This window comes from Microcebus murinus, chromosome 3, assembly GCF_040939455.1.
Source record: "Microcebus murinus isolate Inina chromosome 3, M.murinus_Inina_mat1.0, whole genome shotgun sequence".
In the NCBI taxonomy this organism is placed as follows: domain Eukaryota; kingdom Metazoa; phylum Chordata; class Mammalia; order Primates; family Cheirogaleidae; genus Microcebus; species Microcebus murinus.
Window position 1 is genome coordinate 87568669 of NC_134106.1, and position 21872 is coordinate 87590540.

Here is a 21872-nt window from a genome sequence, read left to right on the forward strand (position 1 = left end):
CTTATATCAAGAGTAATTCCTCAACTTAACAAGGGCTGCACTGGAGTTTTCCATTAGGAAACCAGCTGTGCATTCTAGATCCAGATGCTTGCACTAAGTGGGGACAATGCAGACAAGACACTGGCCATGGTTCCAAGGACAAGTGTCCGGGCCCACCACAGGACAGCCCAAGTGGGATTGGCTCATCTGGCTGCCAGACTCAGGCTCATGTTTGTGAGGACTACAGATCCCAGGCCAGCTCACCCAAGGATGCCATCACCCCAACATCTGAGACTGACATTGACGCCATTGCCCGGCACATCCATGGTACTTGTCACTCCCCTTTGTAGACCCAAGAACTTGAAGTGCAACAGGTTTGAGTGAAGCTTGGCTACACGACTCCCTCTATCCATTGTGCAAGTAACAGTCCAACTTAACCCTTGTAAGGTGAGGAGTATTACTATGTCTGAGGAGTATTACTATGTCTAACTATGTTTTTGAAAAATTAAGCACTATCAAAAAAACCTACCCAGCGGTTTCACTCTGGCGGGGCTCCTGGGTGCAGGAGGCTCCTGCTGCCAATTCAGGGGAAGCAGTTCTTACCGGAGTGTTCAAAGGAGGCAGCCAGATCCCTTGATGTCTCAGCTTTTAAGTGACTAGCATCACCCATTATCTAGTTGTACAGGCCACAAGTTTGACCTCCCTGGGCTCCTTTCCTCCCCCAAACTACAATGCATCTGTCCCCTACCTGTGTGTCTCAGTCATGCTACCGTCCCTCCACAGGCCACCTCCTCATGCCAGCCCATCCCCGAGTCCCAGCTGGTCCACCACACCCTTCCCACAAAGTGGTCAGAGTAGTGGCCCAACAATCTGAACTCCGTGTTCAATGTCCTCTCACTTCCTGCCATGAAGGCAGCATCTGAATTTAAGATGGCTTTGGGAACCCCCAAACTGCCACGGTTCTCTTGCCGATTCCCATTTCCAGCCCTACTCCTATTCCACACACACTTTCCTTTGGGCAGACTGTTCCTGAGCACATGGTTTACTCACTTTCCTCATTCACATCTCAACTTTGAAGTCCTCTAAGAAATCCTGACCTTCTCAGCCCTGGCAGCCTCCAGTTACCTGGCACACTCGGCCCAGGCACAGCACTCAGGTTCTTACAGGCAGCATGCTTACAGGACACCCAGGTCTTCCCCGAGAGTAGGTGTGTTCTTAAAGTGCACTAAGACTTCGGGAGGTATGGGGGGGGGGATAAACCGTACCTGGTACCAAACGCCAGGATTACGCTGTCCAATCTTTCAGTGTACACATTAACATGTGGTATATGCACAGCTTGTGTTTGAGCACCATCCCACAGGTTGGAGCTCATGTAGTTTGAGGTATCCTGGTGTGTTAGCTTGATCCCTCTATAGTCAAGGGAGGAACTCGATGCATTTAGCTGGAGGCACCTTTTGAAGCTAGATCATGGAGTGGAGTGACTGGGAGAATACTTGGGGGAAGGCTGAAATAAGGTTTATGCAACGTTTTGGAAGACTGCAATAAGCACTCAGTGGCTGACAGTGTCAATTCTACCTACTATTGAGCATTAGTTCAAGTTTTAGATTTTTAAGAGGAACACTGCCATGACCATTGATTTCACTACTCTTTGTCCCATATGACTTGAAGTAATGGTCTGCTGGCTCTAAGAACTAGAATACCACTTCCCTATGCCACTAGAAGAAGCTCAATGGGATTCTGAGTCACACAATATCCACAGTGTGCCAAGCAGACTATGTGTGGCTGGCCTAACACCACACTGCCTTGGTCATCTCTAATCTGCAGGGACAAGCCTGCCTGAGGGTCTATCGTTCCCTGTCCCACACATCTATAAGCCTCCACCATGGGCAAACTGCAGCATCTCCCAACAGTACACAACCATGGTACCAACTCCAAGTAGCAGCAGCTGAGCCAAACGTAACTCGAGGATGGACATACATAATAAACACCTCATTTAAAAATCCCTGCCAGTTGCCCGATGTTCCCAAGTGTACATAGTGATGCTACTTGACTTCAGCATTCAGGTCTCAGCTTATTCGTCCTCCACCTCCCCTTTGGAATCTCCCTTTGATCTATTGATGAGAAAACCTCATAACACATGACTTGTCTGAGTATAAAGGCCTATTCCAATCCCAACAATGCCATGGGTAGAAACTGAAGCCCACGGGTGGGGGATGGGGTGCGGTCAGCATCTGCACTGAGACAGCATCAGTCCCTGGTCAGCTTGCGGCTCCCACCTAGCTCAGGGTACCTCTGCTTCCAAGTGCAGCCATATGGCCACACCAAGCAAGCTAAGTGAATTGGTCCACAGCACTCAAGGGGCAGGGGCAGACACCGAGTAACTCTTGAACAGGAAGTGCTCTGGTGGCATATTTTAAATGCAGACATTTGAAGCCACTGCATTTGAACATTTTAGGACAGAAGCCAGGACCTGGGCTGGAGCATAAGTGCTTGTCACTTCAGTGACCCTTTGGCCAGGCAAGTGTAGCAGAGGCACCTGATCTCAGACTGTACACTGGTTTGCAGTTTTCCCAAGGGCAGTTGCCTCAGAATGGATGACGATGCTTTTGTGGGGTAAAGGTGCCACTGTCACCAGCAAGGTGGACAAAGAAAACTCAACTGCCTTTACTTCCTTCAAGGGGCCCCAGAGGCTGGGGATTGGGCCTGTGGTCGAGGGGAGGGAAGATGTCTTAGGCAAGCCCTGCCTCAGATGCTGATGGGGCGGAATTTCTTCTCCCAGATCGTGTTGAAGTACTAAGTCTCAGTGTGACCTCATTTGGAAATAGGGTTGTTGCAGATGCCATTAAGATGAGATGAAACTAGAAAGGTAAGTCTTGATCTAGTTAAGACTCGTGTCCTTGTTAAAGAGGGGAAATGAAGACAAGCCCATGGAGAGACCACATGAAGATGCAGGCAGATCAGAGTGGAGATCTTACAAAGCTGGGATGCACCAAGGATTGCCAATAAGCCCACAGAAGCCAGGAGAGGGGCCTGGAACATTCTCCGCCAGCCCTCAGAAGGTGCCGACCCTGCTCACCTCTTGGTCGAGGTTTCCTGAGCTCTAGAATCAAAGTTTAAGCCACTGGGTTTGTGGTCCTTTCTGGCAAGCAGTTCTAGCTGAGTAATACACTTCTTCCCAGGCACACAGACCTGGACAACTCCAGATCCCTGCTGGTGGGTTGGGTGATGTCCACCTGGAAACATGACCACTTGGAGGAAGCAGATCAGAACATTTGCTCTCAGCAGGGAGAGCCCAGAGTCCAAAGGGGGAAAGGGCTGAACTACACACATGCAGTTCCCCACCAGGCCCATCTAGCGGTAGGTCGGGAAGCATGAGAATGGGCGTCAGCTCGTCAGCGACCTCTCCATGGCAACAAGGGTCAAGAGCTGCTGCCAAAAATATCTGCATTGCTTTCTATGTTTTAGAAAGGAGCTGGGCCTTTGTCAATGTGTTCAAAGAAAAGCAGACTAAAAAGGCTATTGGTAAAAGGTTTTGGAAGCAGCCGCCACAGGCTAATAACTAAGGGGTCAGGGCAACAATGGGAAGTGTTAGCAGAAGCCAGCTAAACTTCTGAATGCAGCAGTACCCCCTGGGAAGGAGGCTGGATCTGGTCCCGCAGAACGTTCTTGAACACTCACATGGTGTGTGGATGGGCAGAGACAGGCTGTGGGGTCTACACAAGCGGACTTACTGCAGAAAGCAGAGCCACCCATGCTTGAAAACTCCGTATCAGCAACAGGCACTGGCACGATCCCAAGACCAGACATCCCGCATGACACCAACTGACCACACTAGCCAAGCCCCTGTGCCACAGGTCAGACACCAGCACTCAGAGCCAAGCAGCTTACAGCCAACCACACCACTAGAGAGGCCAGCCAAGGCCTGGTCACTCTCTAGCCTAAGAGAAGAGTAAAAAGGGGCAGAGACTCAGCAGGAGTCTGGGTATTTGCCCAAAGGGATGGAGCTTTTCAATTGGAGGGTAACTGACACCATTCATAAATTTGCCTGACAGCGCCACTGGATTCCACCACATTTACTGGAATAAGGTTGGCTATTTAGGGAACACAACTCAGACTTTCAGTCCACTCTTTTCAACCATCTCAAGAGGAACAGCCTAGGCTTTGAAGACGACAGATTTGAGCACGAGTCCTGGTTACATCACTTGGGTTAAGACTTGTCTAAGTTCAAAAGTCCCCTCCCCCGGTGGAAGATGAGAGCCAAGAGCACACAAGCCAGGGCCTGCCTCACAGGAAGTGCTCACATGAGGCAAAAGCAAGCCATTGTTCCAGAAAGGGGTTCTGGGAAGCAGACAGGAGGGACAGACGAGAGAGGGGAGAGGCCAGGACCATCACACCTGTGCCTCACCCTACCACACTTCCTATCAGGGAAAGGCAAGAGAAGCAACTACATTCTCACATGAGTTTTGTGCAAGAAGGAGCAGGTAATAGTGTAACTCCTTTGACACAAATCTCAAGCAGTGTGGGGCACAGGCTTAGGGCCTGGTATCGCCCAAATAAGGCTTGACTTCAGCCAGTTAACACTCAACTTGGTCCTTAGAGAAGTCATGTTTAAGGTACCCGCAAGATGGTTTTAAGAGGGTAACTTGAGTTAGTGTATATTCCCTGAACTATGTGACTAGTTTAAAACCTTACTAATTATAGTGAGTTCTTGGAAGCACATCTTAGGTGTCAAGTAGGAAAGTAAGCTATGTCCAAGGTTCCATAACTTGCAGGGATTTGTAAGCTACCTACTGCTGGTTACAGGTGTTCACCTCATGCATAACCCACTTCCTGATGGGCTGCTGCTCAGTTGATAGAAGCATTTACAGACAGGCCCCAAGAAGGGATACAGTGAACAAGCTCACCCAGGGTTGAATAAAGAATTCACTTCTGGCCTAAGAATTTACAACCCAACAGTGAACACTTTTGAGTAACTGTGTAGGCAGGTCAGGGTCTGTGTTACACCAGTCATCTGATAGAGACATGAAGGACTAAAGCATAGAGAGATTTGGGGGTGATGCCTCAGCTCTTCCCTTCTGAAAGGGCAGCCCTAGGGCCCACCTTAGACTTCCAGGATCAAAGGTGGGTACCTGCAGCTTCCCTAGGTTTCACCACCACCCCATCATAGTTGATTACAGAGGGACTCAATCCAGCTGGGACTATTTGAGAATTAAGATTTGAAAAGCCCACTGGGTACCCAAAACATTGCAGGCAGACTCAGGGGCAGTGGGCAACCAATTCCTACCACAGGTCAGGCCTCTAAGCATGCCCACTGGCAACCACTTGCAGAATCAACACTTGGCATAGGGCCCCCCCCCTTCCTGGGGGCTCAGGGCAGTTGAAAGAACAGGGAAGAGGAAGTCCCTTTCCTCAGTATGACATGAGGTTCGAAGTGCGGAAGTAGGTTGATAGGACTTAGAAGCTTAGGATTGTCCCCATTGCTCCATTTTTGCTCCCTGAAGTTTCCAAGAGCACAAACCTTGCACATCTCTCATTCCCAGTTTATGGAGCCAGAAACAGGGTTTAGAGGCAAAGCGTGCACAAAGGACAAGGATGACTCTCATGAAACCATGCCCCAGGGCTTGCTTCTGCTACATAACTAAGCACTCAGAACTGACCCTAAACTCATTTCCTCGAAGGAGTGTTAAGACCAACACCTGATGCCAATTAAGTGCTACCTTGAGTTACCCAACTCGAGCAATTAGAGCTGGTTTACTTAAAACTAGCCCCAGTTGGATCCAGTTGGCATTTTCCTCGATGAGTACTTGTTCGAAACGTTACTTTAAGCAGTATGTTTAAGAACATGCTAGTTTACACTTTGGAATTAGGTGCAAAGTAATGACACTCATATTGCTCATTTCCTCAAGAATGTAAAAATCAGCTTTAGATTTTCCAGAACTTCACATGGGGCTCACTGGACAACTGTGGTCCCTGCTCTGTTTGGGGGAGACAGACTAACAGATTGATTTCAGTCTTGGTAATGAATGTAACAGTATGAAAGTATAGCTTAAGAGGCATCTGTGGGAAGACCCAGAAATAGGTGCAGCAGCCCCAAGGCAGGTGCATGGCAGGACAACCTAGTGGACTACCTGTTTGAGGCAGGCAGGGGCTAGGCACTCCAGGACCTAGTATACACAGGAGGGTGCTCGTCTTTGAAGAGATAGGGGGCCAAAGGCTGACCAGGTTTAAGTCATTCTGATTGTAATGAGTGGCTCCAAGTAGATGTAGTGGATAACTGGTCAGGAAGTGGCTAAGGTAGCCCAGGTGAGGTGAAGCCATGTTAGTGAACTAGAACAAATAAGAGATGCAGACATTCAAAGTGACGATTTGGTGAAGGCTTGCGTAGGGGTGAGTGAAGTTTCTGGTTAGTGAAGCTGGACACACTACTGGGAAGCCCACCCCAAAAAACAGGGGAAGGCGAGTTCTGTTTCATTACGGCTGCAAGTTGGGCTTCACTGGGTGCCTATGAGACATTCCCAGGGAGAAGCCAGGGAGATTACAGCCATGAGGGCAAAGAAAAGTGGGGGGCCAAGACACCAGGGACACCACCATTACTGGGTGTATTATCCAAGGCAGGGGTGGGGACTAGGAATGAGCGTCACTAAGCCCCAACAACTAAGACAGATTTATACCCTAGGAAGGACCCAGGAGTAGACACCCTGGTTGCAGTCCCTCTCCTTCCAAACCCTGTAAATTGCCAGGTCTACCCTGTCTTCAGATACTTAATTTTCACAGCAAAGAACTCCACCCTACTCTAGGACTTCAAGCTCCAACATGTAATTTCCTCTGAAGCTAAAGAGAAGCCATAGAGCCCAGCAGCCAGGGGGTTGGAAATGTGTCACCCAGATTTGCTTTCGTTTCCTTTATCAGTGTTAGTTCCAACAAGGCTAGAACTGTCAGTTCCAACAGTTCATGCACCCGAGTTGAGGTAACTAGCTTGTAAGCGCTTGAAGCTGGCACCTCAGCTTCCCTCAATAGTCCTATTATGTAAATGCACTAGGGTGGATGCAGCTGTAGCACTTGCTTTAACGGTCTCATTCAAGAGGTCTGATAATTAAAATCCTGGTTTCTCGGAGCAAGTACAGCCCTGCCTGTGGGCCATTTCTTTGCTTCAGGAATCTTAGCATTTTACACAAACACTTGACATCTTAGGGCCCCTTCAGTTCAAACTACCTTTCACGTCCATTTCTTGATCAGAAATTGTAGGTGAGGAGCATTGTCCAGGTGCCAGGGATACTCTAGGTAGCCAGTAACATCAGGCGGAAGGAGGAACAGGAGTGTTTGCATAGAAGCAGAAGGCTGTATTTTAGGAGGGGATAAAGGCAGGTGAAACTCATTGAGAAAGTGATATTTGAGCAAGGTAGTACTTTTAAAAGACTAAATTAGATAGGTTTCTGGGGAGATTTTCAAGTAGGCAACAGATTGTGAGGTCAGGTACAAAAAACAGCAATACGGATGAGAAAGGGCAGTGAAGAGCCTGAAGCAACCCTGACACCGCCACACACGGCCTAGGAGGCCACTTAACGGACCTTGGTTTTTTTACTTCACAATCTTTCTGCCTCAGCCTCCCGAGTAGCTAGGACTACAGGCATGCACCACCATGCCTGGCCAAATAACATAGAAAAAATTAGCCAATTAATTTCTTTCTATTTATAGCAGAGAAAGGGTCTTGCTCTTGGCTCAGGCTGGTTTCAAACTCCTGGCCTCAAGCAATCCACTGGGCCTCGGCCTCCCAGAGTGCTAGGATTACAGGCATGAGCCACCCTGACCAGCCAGTTGTGGGATGTTCTTACGATAGGGAAAAGCCCCCACAACTGGGAGCCCTGAGGCAAAATCCACAATCCACTGATTGGATACCTGTGAAGTTTATGGCTGATCCTAATGATAGGGAAAAGCCCTCTCCTGGGGGCCCTGAGGCAAAATCCACTGCAGATTGGATTCATGAGAAGCTTATTGGCTGATCCTACTAATCCCACCATTAATTGGATAATCTTGCATGCTCATAGGTGATTGGCTACGTGTGATCCAAGAACCGTATATAAGACTGGAGAGAAGGCAGCCTCCTCTGGAAGCTGAGCAGTTGGGACGACCGGGAACCTGCTAAGGTGAACCCTTTAAGGTGAAGCTGATCAGTGAGCTGAATGAGTGAGAGGTCCAGCTTGGGGTGCCAGATAAGGTGTCCTAGCACTCTGAGTACAAGGACAGCGCCTGGATCTTCCTGGGAGGGCTTCCTTATGAATTGACTAAAGGCGACATCATCTCACAGTATGGGGCGGAAGATGTCGCTCACCAGCTTTTTACCTGCACCTACTCAGCTATCTCAGGACCAGCTTGAGGCTGAAGAGAAGGCAAGATCTCAGAGGTCACGCCAGACCTCACTGGTATCCTCCCGAAGAGAACCTCCCCCATACGGCTATCGGAAAGGCTGGATACCTCGGTCATTAGAGGATTTGGGAGATGGAGGTGCTTTTCCAGAGATCCATGTGGCCCAGTATCCACTGGACATGGGACGAAAGAAAAAAGTGTCGAATGCACTGGCCATTCAGGTGGATCCTGAAGGAAAAATTAAGTATGATGCAATTGCTCGACAAGGACAGTCAAAAGACAAGATCATTTATAGCAAATACACTGACCTGGTTCCAAAGGAGGTTATGAATGCAGATGATGCAGACCTGCAAAGACCCGACGAAGAAGTTATTAAAGAGATAACAGAAAAAACAAGGGTAACCTTAGAAAAATCCGTATCGCAGAAGGTTGCCGCAGCCATGCCAGTTCGAGCAGCTGACAAACTGGCTCCTGCTCAGTATATCCGATACACACCATCGCAGCAAGGAGTGGCTTTCAACTCTGGAGCTAAACAAAGGGTTATTCGCATGGTAGAAATGCAGAAAGATCCAATGGAGCCTCCAAGGTTCAAGATCAATAAGAAAATCCCCCGGGGACCACCTTCTCCTCCTGCACCTGTCATGCATTCTCCTAGCCGAAAGATGACTGTAAAGGAACAACAAGAGTGGAAGATTCCTCCTTGTATTTCTAACTGGAAAAATGCAAAGGGTTATACAATTCCATTAGATAAACGTCTGGCTGCTGATGGAAGAGGGCTACAGACAGTGCACATAAATGAAAATTTTGCCAAACTGGCTGAAGCTCTCTACATTGCTGATCGGAAGGCCCGTGAAGCTGTGGAAATGCGTGCCCAAGTAGAGAGAAAAAGGGCTCAGAAAGAAAAGGAGAAACATGAAGAGAAACTTAGAGAAATGGCCCAGAAAGCCAGGGAGAGGAGAGCTGGGATCAAAACCCATGTGGAAAAAGAGGATGGGGAGGCACGTGAGAGGGACGAAATCCGGCATGATAGGCGAAAAGGAAGACAGCATGACCGGAATCTTTCTAGGGCCGCTCCTGATAAGAGGTCGAAACTTCAGAGAAATGAAAATCGGGATATCAGTGAAGTCATTGCTCTTGGTGTGCCCAATCCTCGGACTTCCAATGACGTTCAGTATGACCAAAGGCTCTTCAACCAATCCAAGGGTATGGACAGTGGATTTGCAGGTGGAGAAGATGAAATTTACAATGTTTATGATCAAGCCTGGAGAGGTGGTAAAGATATGGCCCAGAGTATTTATAGGCCCAGTAAAAATCTGGACAAGGACATGTATGGTGATGACCTAGAAGCCAGAATAAAGACCAACAGATTTGTTCCCGACAAGGAATTTTCCAGTTCAGACCGTAGGCAGAGAGGCAGAGAAGGACCAGTTCAGTTTGAGGAAGATCCTTTTGGCTTGGACAAGTTTTTGGAAGAAGCCAAACAGCATGGTGGCTCTAAAAGACCTTCAGATAGCAGCTGCCCCAAGGAACATGAGCATAAAGGCAAGAAGAGGAGGAAGGAGTAGACACCTGTCTCTTCAAAGTGAACGAACTATTATCCAAAACCCTAATGATGCAAGTCATATGGGGAATACTTTGTCAATGGTCAGGATAAAAACCAAATCTGGGTGACACATCCCAGCACTACTTTTTATTACAGGAGAAAGGGGGATAGAAAATTCTACTTTGAATTAGTTTTTTTAAAGAGTGGGTTGTGTTTGTCCTTCTCCCACCTTTTGGCATTTATAGAACATACTGCCCCACATGAAAAATTAAGACCACTTCCTTTTATGTGACACTACAAGTTTGGGGTTAATATTTTGTGTACAAACAACTGCTTATGAATAAAGTTACCCCAACCATGATGAGGATGATATTCACATATTGGAACTGTGCTACCAAATGACATTTTTCCCCCCATTGTGCCGTTTTAATTTGGACTGGGGAAGGTAAGCTCTTGCTTGGTGCAACTATTGTTTCAAATAAAACCCTATAGACAAAAAAAAAAATTAAAGGGCGAACTATCTGAGTGGATCATGTATCTAACTACCGGCATCCCAAGGACTCGGAGCTCTCTAGGCACATCACCCAGTTCTTCTAAGAGAAGGGCTGTCACGCCACGCCAGAGCAAGATGGCCGACGCGGCGGCCGCGGCCGGGGCTAGCGGCTCCGGAACGAGATCAGGAAGTAAACAGTCTCCTAACCCTGCTGATAACTACCATCTGGCCCGGAGGAGAACACTGCAAGTGGTTGTGAGCTCCTTGCTCACAGAGGCAGGGTTTGAGTGCGCCGAAAAAGCATCCCTGGAAACATTGACAGAGATGCTGCAGAGCTACATTTCAGAAATTGGGAGGAGTGCCGAGTCTCACTGTGAGCACACAGGCAGGACTCAGCCCACACTGTCGGATGTCGTGGTCACACTTGTTGAGATGGGTTTCAATGTGGACACTCTCCCAGCTTATGCAAAACGGTCTCAGAGGATGGTCATCGCTGCTCCTCCAGTGACCAATCAGCCAGTGACCCCCAAGGCCCTCACTGCAGGGCAGAACTGACCCCACCCGCCACACGTCCCCAGCCATTTTCCTGAGTTCCCCGATCCCCACACCTACATCAACACTCCGACTTTCCGAGAGCCTGTGTCGGACTCCCAGGGACTGCGGGAGAAGGCTGCATCCCAGTGGCATGATGTGGAGCGGGCACTCGCCCGTTTCATGGCCAAGACAGAAGAGACCCTGAGTCTTTTCAAAGATGACGTCAGCACATTTCCATTGATTGCTGCCAGACCTTTCAGCATCCCCTACCTGACAGCTCTTCTTCCGTCTGAGCTGGAGATGCAACAAATGGAAGACACGGATTCCTCGGAGCAGGAAGAGCAGACAGACACACAGAACCTCACTCTTCATATCAGTACGGACCATTCTGGAGCCGAGAAGGAGAACACTTCTGTCCTGCAGCAGAAGCCCGCCTTGTCGGGAAGCCGCAACGGGGAAGAGAGCATCATTGATAACCCCTATCTGCCACCTGTGAAGAAACCCAAGATCCGCAGGAAGAAGTCCCTCTCGTGAGCTGAGAAGGAAGCCTGGCTTGTCCACGGGCCCGGACACCACCCCCCTGGGGAGTTAAAGCCACTGCAGGGCAGAAGAGAGAGTGACCTCTTTGTGGCTGAGCCAAGGCTGGGGATGTGATTGGACGTGATTTTAATAGCAAACCTTATATTAAGATGACCTGTTTTCACTGGATGGTTGGTTTGAGGAAAAGATGATGGTAATAATGAGGCTGCTTAATCAGTGAGCATGTACCGTGGGCGTAGCAGCAGCCGGGGACTTCATTTATCATCATAGGACTTGATTGCTTTGAAACCCAGAAGACCAGGGAACGTGGCAGGAAAGAAGGGTTCTTTGCCGCCGTGCTTGCTGTAATACCAAGAACACTGCCTGCCTGCCCGGGGTGTGTTTCAGGATGTCGGGATCCCTTTTGTTGACTCACAATTTGTCACACTAATTTATCATGTCAGGACCTCATTCTTACTTCTCTCCTCGCTTGGGCTCCAAGTGCCCTGCTGAGCTGATGGAAGTGACTCTGCGCCCCCTCAACACGCTGGCCACAGGAGGCCACACGTCACAGCTTTGACCCAGGGCTGGCAGGAGTTGCGAGCTCATCACATTCTCATCAATGTGGAGGACAGTGACATGCCAGAGTGGTGCTGATCCTCTGGTCGGCGTTTGATGTGGGGCAGTGCTCTCTGTCCCCTCTGTGGTCAGTCATTTGTTGTCCCTCTGTGGAGCCTGTGCTTTGGGAACTTCCAAGTCCTGCCCCTCCCGGGAAAAGAGGGCTCTCTGACAAGAGCCTGGGCGTTGGCTGTGTTATGCTGTGACTGATAAAGGAGACAGATTTTTAAGCTGTAGGAGAAGGATTTGGTGCGGTGGGATTCTGAGGGCTGGGTTTGGCCTTGTCTTCTGAAAGCCGAAAAGGTTCGCTGGTTTGCCGCAAGGCCAGTGTGGACGGAAGGCCACGTTCCCACCTTGCGGTGGGAGTGGGCTGCGAGAAGCCCGCAGTCTAGGCTGAGGTGTTCTCCAGGAAGCAGATCTGAATCTGCTCAACCTCTGCGTCCTGGGGAAAGATGGCTTCATGATGGATGTACTCAACACACCAGAAAAGAAGTTTTGAAGGAAGATGCTGGGCAGGCTAATATCCTTTGATCTTGGAAGGAAGAAAGATGCCTGTAAACACCTGGAAGTTACCACTGGATAAACACGCTGTTCCCTGGGTTAGAACCCTAAGGTCCATATTTAATTATAGTCATCTCATAAGTGTCCATTCTCTTGGTGAATTTGAAAACTCGAGAAATTTGGGGGCTTGCCAGCAGGCTCTGTGTCCCCCTAGCATCACTGTTCTCTGGGACACTCTGTCCCTTTGCCCGGAACTAAAGAGGGGACAATAATGAAAAAACTGGATTCCCCACATTAGACTGAATCTGTGCCAACCCTTCGGAGTTTGTGATTCAGCCCTTGGCAGTTCTTGGCCTGGCGAGTTTAAATACAGTCCCAGGTTCGAGCCATGGCTGAACCCAGCCTGCCATTCTCATCGCTTCTGGGAGCGGTCATCCCAATGAATGTTTTCTGCAGGTCCTCACTCCTCGTCATTGCCCCACACCAGCACCTGCTGCAGGCCCTAGTGCTACTGGATTGGGAAAAGGGTTGCCTTTTCTGCTGCTGAACTTTCAGAGGTTGCACTGCTGCCAGTTCTGGATGGGAGCCACTGGGAAAGAGTTAGACAACTTGAAACATTGACCTGCCCATTGTTGTGTAAAAACTGCATAATTCTCAATGTATATTTATAAATTTCTATTTTTTATAGCTTTGGGGGAATTCTTGGAGGGAAAAAGTAGTAGAGGCAGATTAAAAGTGTGACTTTGAAAAGCTCATAATAAAAGTTCATAATAAAATCTTTGCAAATAAAAAAAAAAAGAGCAGGGCTGTGGGGCTCGTACCCCCTCTCCGAGTTTGTCTGAGGGCTCTGAAGATGACAAACTCATTAAAAAAGAAAAGGAGAAGACCGACCGGGTAGTAGAGGCTGAGCAGCCGTCCTCTTCATCACCCGGAAGCAAGGCAATAAAGGAGAAGGATGACCCTAAGCTGCACAGTGGCTTCTGAACTCTCTCGGAGTTCTTGCTGGAGTCCAAGGAGGGCTGGAAGCGCTACTCGGCCTCCCCTGAGGCCAGGACCTGGAGAGGGAGCCAGAGGAGAAACCCAAACGTGAGCACAAGTCCTCAAGCAGGAGGGAGGCAAGAGAAGAAAAGAACAGGGATAGGGACAGAGGGCGAAGCTCAGACACACATTCTGGCTGGAACAGGTGTTCTGAAGGGCGTAGTCATACAAGTAGGAGCCATGACAGGTCCCACAAGCATAAAATGGCCCGGCACTCCCCGGAGCGGGACTCCTCCAATCCCCGGGACCGCAGGCAGCACTGAAGCCTGTTCAGCTGCTCAGTAGATTTGTAAGTGAACTGTTTTTAAATGCAGTCAAATTCAGTTATGTTGTTCCTATTTTTGTGTATAAAACCTCGGGGGCTGAATTCTTTTAATCTCTTGAATGTTAGAGTCATTGAGAGGGCTATAGTTTCAACAGCCTCATAGCCACAATTCGTTGGCGGGGGAGGAGGGGTTGGGTATATGCAACCAGAACGAGTAAAATGTGCAATGTCGAGGGGATGGACACGCTTGAAGCTCTTACTCAAGGGGGGAGGGGCGCATGGGCAATATATGTAACCTTAACACTTGTACCCCCATAATATGCTAAAATAAAGTTGTTGTCCCTGAGAACATAAAAAAAAAGGAACTACTAGACACTTACAAAACATTCTTCTCCAAAAGTACTGACTACATTTTTCTCACCAACACATAGGACATTCTCCAAGAATGACCACATCACAGAGCACAAAGGAGGTTTCAACAAATGCAAAAAATTGAAATCGTATCCTATATCCTCTTAGACCACAGTGGAATAAAATTAGAAATTAATCATGAGAAACATACCTACACAAAGTCATGAAACTTAACCTGCTGTTAATTTCATTCATGACCCAATAATTGTTTAAGATCGACATCAAAAGATTCTTCAAACTGAATGACAAAGGTAACATGAGCTGTCAAAATCTATGGGATTAAGTAAAAACATTCCTCATGGGGAAATTCTTAGCCTTAAATGTCTGGCTAAAAAAGACAGATCAAATTAACAATGTAATGTCACATGTCAAGGAACTAGAAAAGGAAGAGCAAACCAAAGCAGCAGAAAAGAAATAACATCTCAGAGCAGAACTGAATGAAATGGAAAACAATACAAAGGATCATTGAAATAAAAAGTTGGTTCTTTGAAAAGATAAAATTGATAGGCTCTTGTTAGATTAACCAGGAATAGAAGAGAAAGGGCCCAAATCAGCTCAATGGAAAAGGAGATATTACAACTGATACCACAGAAATCCAAAATATTTTTTAATACCACAAAAATCTCCACACAGATTATCAAACATAGAGGAAATGGCCAAATTCCTGGAATCTCACAACCTCCCAAAGCTCAATCAGGAAGAAATAGAGCTGAACAGACCAGTAATGGGCAGCAAGATTGAAGTAGTAAAAAATCTCCCAACAAAGAAAGCCCAAGACCAGATGGATTCACAGCAGAATTCTAGACCTACAAAGAAGAGCTAGTACCTATACTACAGAAAGTATTCCATAACATTGAGAAAGAAGGAATCCTCCCCAACTCATTCTATAAGGCCAGTATCATCCTGATACCAAACCAGGAAATCACAACAAAAAACTAAAGACCAATATCCCTTATGAATATAGATGCAACAATCCTCAACAAAATATAAACAGAATTTAACAGCATCTCAAAAAAATAATTCACCATGCCCAACTGGGTTTCATCCCAGGGATGCAAGGATGTTTTAACATATGTAAATCAATGTGTTTCACCACATAAACAGGAAAAAGACCGCATCATCTCAATACATAAAAAGCATTTGACAAATCGAGCACCCTTTCGTGATAAAAATCCTCAAAAAACTAGGCACATAAAGTGATGGGGATAAGACCACCGGGACTTAGGGATCCTATTTCTGAGGCTGTGAGGGGAGAGGGGGTGAGGGAATGCTGCCTGAGCAGGAGCCCAGGGATAAAAGCAGAAGTTAACTGCCTGCCTACCTGAGGGACATTCCAGTGATCTGAGAGTACAGCAAAGCAGACTCTCACCTTAAAGCCTGAGAGGCCTCATCCCTAAAAAGCCACGGAGCCACCCACAGCTGTAAAGGAAGGTTGCAAAATTTTAGCCCAGGAGAAGGTACCCAGGCTCCAATTCTTAAACACCAGGTTGAGTTCCTTCCCTCCCCTTTCTCAGTAGAATGCCTCATTAATGGGGAGCTATTCTCCCAATAAGTAGTACTAATCTCTTTGTTCCTCAGTTGAATGGGCCACAGCTGCTGAGTTCAGAGATACTATCTGCACATACCTTAAAGTGTAGTTGTGCTTAGTAACCAGCTATGTGTTCCTGCTTCTATAGATAGAGTAATTAGCTAAGACATCTTGTGACTATTAGGGGAGACTTGAAACTTCCACACATTGTAACCCACGAGCTTCTCATGTGAAATCATTGTAATCTATAGCATGAAAAAGAATAAAAACGGGTCCTAAATTTCAGTCAGTACCACCTGGCTCATGGGAATGCTGGTGGTCCTCTGATCTTCCCCACACCCTTTCACCTTACTTTTTGTGCCTATGTCTTTGTCTCTCCCATCTCTTGCAGCACACACTGCCTGGGGACCTGGTTATATTGGGAGCATTGCGAACCCTTGATAAGAAGGAACATATCTCAAAATTATAAAGCCCATATAGGATGAACCCATAGCTGCCAACATACTGAATGGGGAAAAGTCGAAAGTGTTTCCCCCTAAGAACTGGAGCAAGATAAAAGTGCCCACTGTCATCACTTCTATTCAACATAGTGCTGGAAGTTTTAGCCAGAGCAATCAAGAAAAAGAAAGGGCATCCAAATCAGGGAAGAGGAGATCAAACCACCACCGTTTGCTGATGATATTTTATATCTAGAAAATCCCAAAGACTACACCAAGAGACTCCTGGAATTGACAAGTAAATTCAGCAAAGTCTCGGGTTACAAAATCAATGTACACAAATCAGTGTTTCTGTGTACCAATGACAGTCAAGCTGAGAGTCACATGAAAGGCTCAATACCATTTACAATAGCTACAAAGAATATACTTAGGAATATACTCAACTAAGGAGGTGAAAGATCTTTACAGAGGGGACTATGAAACACTGAGGAAAGAATGCATACAAATGGGAAAACACATGCTCATCGATTGACAGAATAAACATTTTAAGTGTCCACACTGCCCAAATTGATTTACAGATTCAACACAGTCCCCATCAAAATACTAACGCCATATTTCATACATCTCGAAAAGAATCATTCTATGCTTGGTCTGTAACTAATAACACAAATAGCCAAAGCAATTTTAAGCGAAAACCAAATCTGGTGGCATCAGATTACCAGACTTCAAACAATACAAGTCTATTGTAACTAAAACAGCATGATATTGGTGCAAAAATAGAGACATAGACCAATGGAACAGAACCAGATATAAAACCAGCTACCTGCAACCAAATGATATTTGACAAAGCAGACAACATACGCTGGAGAAAAGAAACCCTATTCAATAAATGGTGTTGGGGGAATTGCATAGCCACATGTAGGAGAATGAACTCTTACCTCTCACCATTTGCAAAAATTCAAGATGGATAAAAGACTTGAATGTAAGGCATAAAACCGTAAAAATTGTAGAAGGAAATGTAGCAGAAACTATTCTAGACATCTGCCTCAGCAAAGAATTTGACTCAATCTCCAAAGGTGATTACAACAACAAAGATAAATGGGACATAATGAAATTAAATGCTTCTACAGAGCAAACAGAATAATCAATAGAGCAAACAACTTACAGAATGGGAGAAAATATTTGTAAACTATACATCCAATAAAGGGCTAATATCCAGAATCTACAAAGAACTCAAATCATTCCATAACGTGTGTGATGCACACCACCAGGGGATTGGACACATGGGGGGGGAGGGAGGTGGGTCAGGGGCAGTATTTGTAACCCTAACAATATTTGTACCTCCATAATATGATGAAATAAAAAAATACTCAGCAAGAAAAGAAACAATTCCATTAGAAAGTGGGCAAAAGACATAGAAGTTTTTCAAAAGAAGATAGATAAATGGCTAATAATCATGAAAAAATGTTCATCACTAATTAGGGAAATGCAAATTAAAACCACAACGAGATCATTTTATCCTTATCAGAATCGCCATTATTAAATAGTCAAATAGATGCCGGCATGGATGCAGAGAGAAAGGAACACTTATATGCTCTTGGTAGGATTGCAAACTAGTACAACCTTATGGAAAACAGTATGGAGATTCCTTAAAGAATTAAAAGTAGAACTACCATATGATCCAGCAATCCCACTACTAGGTATCTACTCAAAAGAAAAGTCATTTTATCAAAAAGACACTTGCGCTCGATTGTTTATTGCACCACAATTCACAATTGCAAAGATGTGGAATCAACCCAAGTGCCCATTAATTTGTAAGTGAATTAACATCATGTAGTATATGTATACCATGGAGTACACTCAGCCATAAAAAGAAATGAATGTTCTTTGCAGCAATATAGATGGAACTAGAGACCATTATCCTAAGTGTATCAGAAATGGAAAAATAAATACCACATATGCTATCTAATAAGGTGGAACTAATTGATGGGTACACATGGGGACAAAAAGATATAAAGTACATTATAAATCAAGAGGAGGCTGGGCGCGGAGGCTCACACCTTTAATCCTAGCAGTTTGGGAGGCTGAGGCGGGCGGATCACTCAAGGTTAGGAGCTTGAAACCAGCCTGAGCAAGAGCAAGACCCCCTCTCTACCAAAAATAGAAGTTAATTGGACAGCTAAAAATATTATAGAAAAATTTAGCTGGACGTGGTGGTGCATGCCTGTAGTCCCAGCTACTCAGGAGGCTGAGGCAGAAGGATTGCTTGAGCCCAGAAGTTTGAGGTTGCTGTGAGCTACACTAACCATGGTACTCTAGCCTGGGCAATAAAGTAAGACTTTGTCTCAAAAAAAAAAGGGGGGGGGAGGGGTAAAAATCTATCAGGTATAATGAATACTATTCGGGTTGATGGGCACACTAATAGCTCTGACTCGAGCATTATAAAAGGTAGCCATGTAACAAACATTTGTACCCCCTTAATATTTTTAAATTTAAAATTTCCCCATTTTGCAATCTCTTCCATAATTGATTCAGTCAAAAACCATTAGGAATAACAGGGTGGATGTTTGTTTAGTCTCCAAGTATCTCTGTGCAAGATACTTGACAATATCAAAGGAAAGGATAAACAATAGCTTCAGTATGGAGAAAATTGGCCACCTTAAATTAGGTGACCAAAACTGATCCTGGATTTTCTTTTGTCATCTATGACAACTGAGTTAGATTGAAAATGATCTGTTAGATAATAGTCTTACATTAATATTAATTTTGATCATTGTGTTGAGTTTATTTAAGATAATCGTGGTTTGGGGTAGTACACGCTGAAGTATGTAGGGGTAAAGAGGTATTATGTCTGCTACTTTCAAGAGGTTCAGGAAAAAGAACAAAGCAGATGTGATAAAATGTGATAAATTGTTAAATCTTGTAAAAAGTTTATGCTCAGGATTTCATCATACTATTCTTGCAACTTTTCTGGGTACCTGACATCATTTCAAAATTAAAAGCTACAAGTTTGAGAAAAAAATTGAAACTGTATCAAGTATATCTTCCAACCCTAATGATATCAAGCTAGAAATGAGGAATAGTAGGAATTTTGGAAAGTGCACAAATACATGAAAATTAAACATGCTCCTGAATAACCAATGAGTCAATGATGAAATTAAAAGGGAAATTTAAAATATCTTGAGACAAATAAAAATGGAAACGCAACCTACCAAAACCTATGGGATGCAGCAAACTTATGGGAGACAATTCAGAGAGGGAAGATTATGAAATACATCAAAAAGCAAAAAGATCCCAAATAACCTAATATTTCATTTCAAGGAACTAGAAAAACAAGAACAAACTAAGTTCAAAGTTAGAATGAAAGAATAATGAACAGAGCAGAAAGAACAGAAAAAGATCAATGAAAATACGTTTTTTAAAGGTTAAAAATGACAAACCTTTGGCTAGACTAAAAACGACTTAAAATCAGAAGTGAAAGAGACATTACAACTTATACTACAGAAACACAAAAGATCTTAAGACTCCCACAAATAATTGTGCACCAAAAAACAAAACAAAATAAAAAACCTGGATAACCTGGGAGAAATGGATAAATTTCTAGACACACATGACAAACTAAGAGTGAATTATGAAGAAATGCAAAATCTGAACAGTCTGATAAAGAGTAAGGAAATCGAATTAGTTATAGTCTCCCATCAAAAGAAATCTCAAGACCAGGTGGCTTCACTGAGTTCTACTGAACATTTAAAGAATAATATTATTATCCTTCTCAAAATCATAAAAAAATCAAAATATCTCCAGACTCATCTTATGAGGCCAACGTTACCCTGTTATCCAATCCAGACTAGAGCACTGTAAGAAAAATCACAGGCCGGTAGAAACAAAGAACATAGATGCAAAAGTCCTCAGTGCAATACTAGCAAACTGAATTTAACAGCACATTAAAAGCAGCATTCACCCTACCCATGTGGGATTTATCGCATTTCTCACAGTTCTGGAAACTGGAAATCTCAGATCATCATGCTAGCATGGTTGGGTTCTGGTGAGGGTCCCATTCAGGGTTGTGGACTGCTGACTTGTCATAGCCTCACCTGGCAGAGAACAGAAGCAAGCTCTCTCGTCTCTTATAAGAGCACTAATTCCATTCATGAGAGCCCCATTCTCATGATTTCATCTCATTCTAATCACCTCGCAAAGCCCCTGCTTCCTAATACTATGATATCATGGGGTAGGGTTTCAATATATGAGTTTGGCCGGGGTCGAGGAGGGACAAATATTCACTCTAAAACAATATTATCTCCATATGAGAAATTTCAATATTACCCTTTGGGATTGAAAAAAGGATAAGATATAAGCTTGATGCTGAAGGTCCCTGACCGTCCTAGAGCTATTCTGGTTGTCAGTGCAGCCACATGGAGGAACAGGAACCTGGTAGGGAGACTACTGATGCCATTCTTTTAGGACTTGGCTCCTACTACATTTGAGGTTTTACTCAGGTCTCCACAGTGAAGTAGGTCAAACAACTTTTTTATTAAAAACCAGTTTCAAATGGGTTTTCCATTCCAGGCATCTGGAAGACCCTGAAAAAGAATGCACCCATATTGCCAGCAGCTTTTTTTTCCTCCCCCCGAAACGGAGTCTCGCTCTTTTGTCCTGAGTAGAGTGCCGTGGCGTCAGCCTAGCTCACAGCAACCTCAAACTTCTGGGCTCAAGTGATCCTCTTACCTCAACCTTCCAAGTAGCTGGGACTACAGGCATGTGCCACCATGCCCGGCTAATTTTTTCTATGTATTTTTAGTTGTCCAGCTAATTTCTATTTTTAGTAGAGATGGGGTCTCATTCTTGCTCAGTATGGTCTTGAAATCCTGAGCTCAAATGATCTGCCCACCTGAGCCTCCCAGAAGTGTGAGCCACAGCCCAGCCTTTCCAGCTGCTTTGTTGGAAATTTTTTCCATACAAAAGTAATGTACATTCATATGTATTATAAAGAGTTGTAACGTATACATGACAAGTATACATACTGTTAAAATTAATGAAAACAGACTCTCAAACTCTTTAAGCCAGCTTGTTTCATAAAGTGAAAGCGGTTAAATCAGCTTCTGGCAGAAATATTTAATAGTACTAGAATTGTGCAATAAGTTTTTGTAAAATAATCAGATATAAAGTGCCCTATGATATGGTTGGTGAAGAAGGAAGCATGTGACACTCTCTGCAAAGACTCATGTCTGAGTCCATTTTCCATTGTTTATAATAGAATTCCTTTTGTTTATAAATTACCCAGTTTCAGGCATGCATTTACTGCAGCACTGGAGGCTGGGAATTCTAAGGTTGAGGGGGTGCATCCGGTGAGGGCTGCCTTGCTGGTGGGGACTCTGTACAGTCCCAAACTCACTCAGGCCATCACATGGGGAGGGGGCTGAACATGCTTGCTCAGCTCTCTTCCTCTTGTGAAGCCACCAGTCCCATGGTAACCCACTAACCCATGAATGGATTCATCTGCTCTCATGACCCAATCTCCTCTCAAGGGTACCACCTCTGTTAGGGACCGACCTTCCACAGTCCCACCGGACAGAAAAGCAGAGACATCAAAGATGCAATCACACAAGAGGAGATTCATTTTCTGGCTAGCTAGGGTCCAA

The 21872-nt window shown here is 45.3% G+C and overlaps 3 pseudogenes; all 3 read left to right on the forward strand.

The window, feature by feature from the left end:
- Positions 1-8297: 8297 nt before the first annotated feature.
- LOC105856102 (SNW domain-containing protein 1 pseudogene) lies at positions 8298-9990 on the forward strand (annotated as a pseudogene).
- A 512-nt stretch (positions 9991-10502) lies between these two features.
- Positions 10503-11560, forward strand: LOC105856104 (transcription initiation factor TFIID subunit 8-like; annotated as a pseudogene).
- A 1379-nt stretch (positions 11561-12939) lies between these two features.
- Positions 12940-13852, forward strand: LOC109730614 (RNA-binding motif protein, X-linked 2-like; annotated as a pseudogene).
- Positions 13853-21872: the final 8020 nt, after the last annotated feature.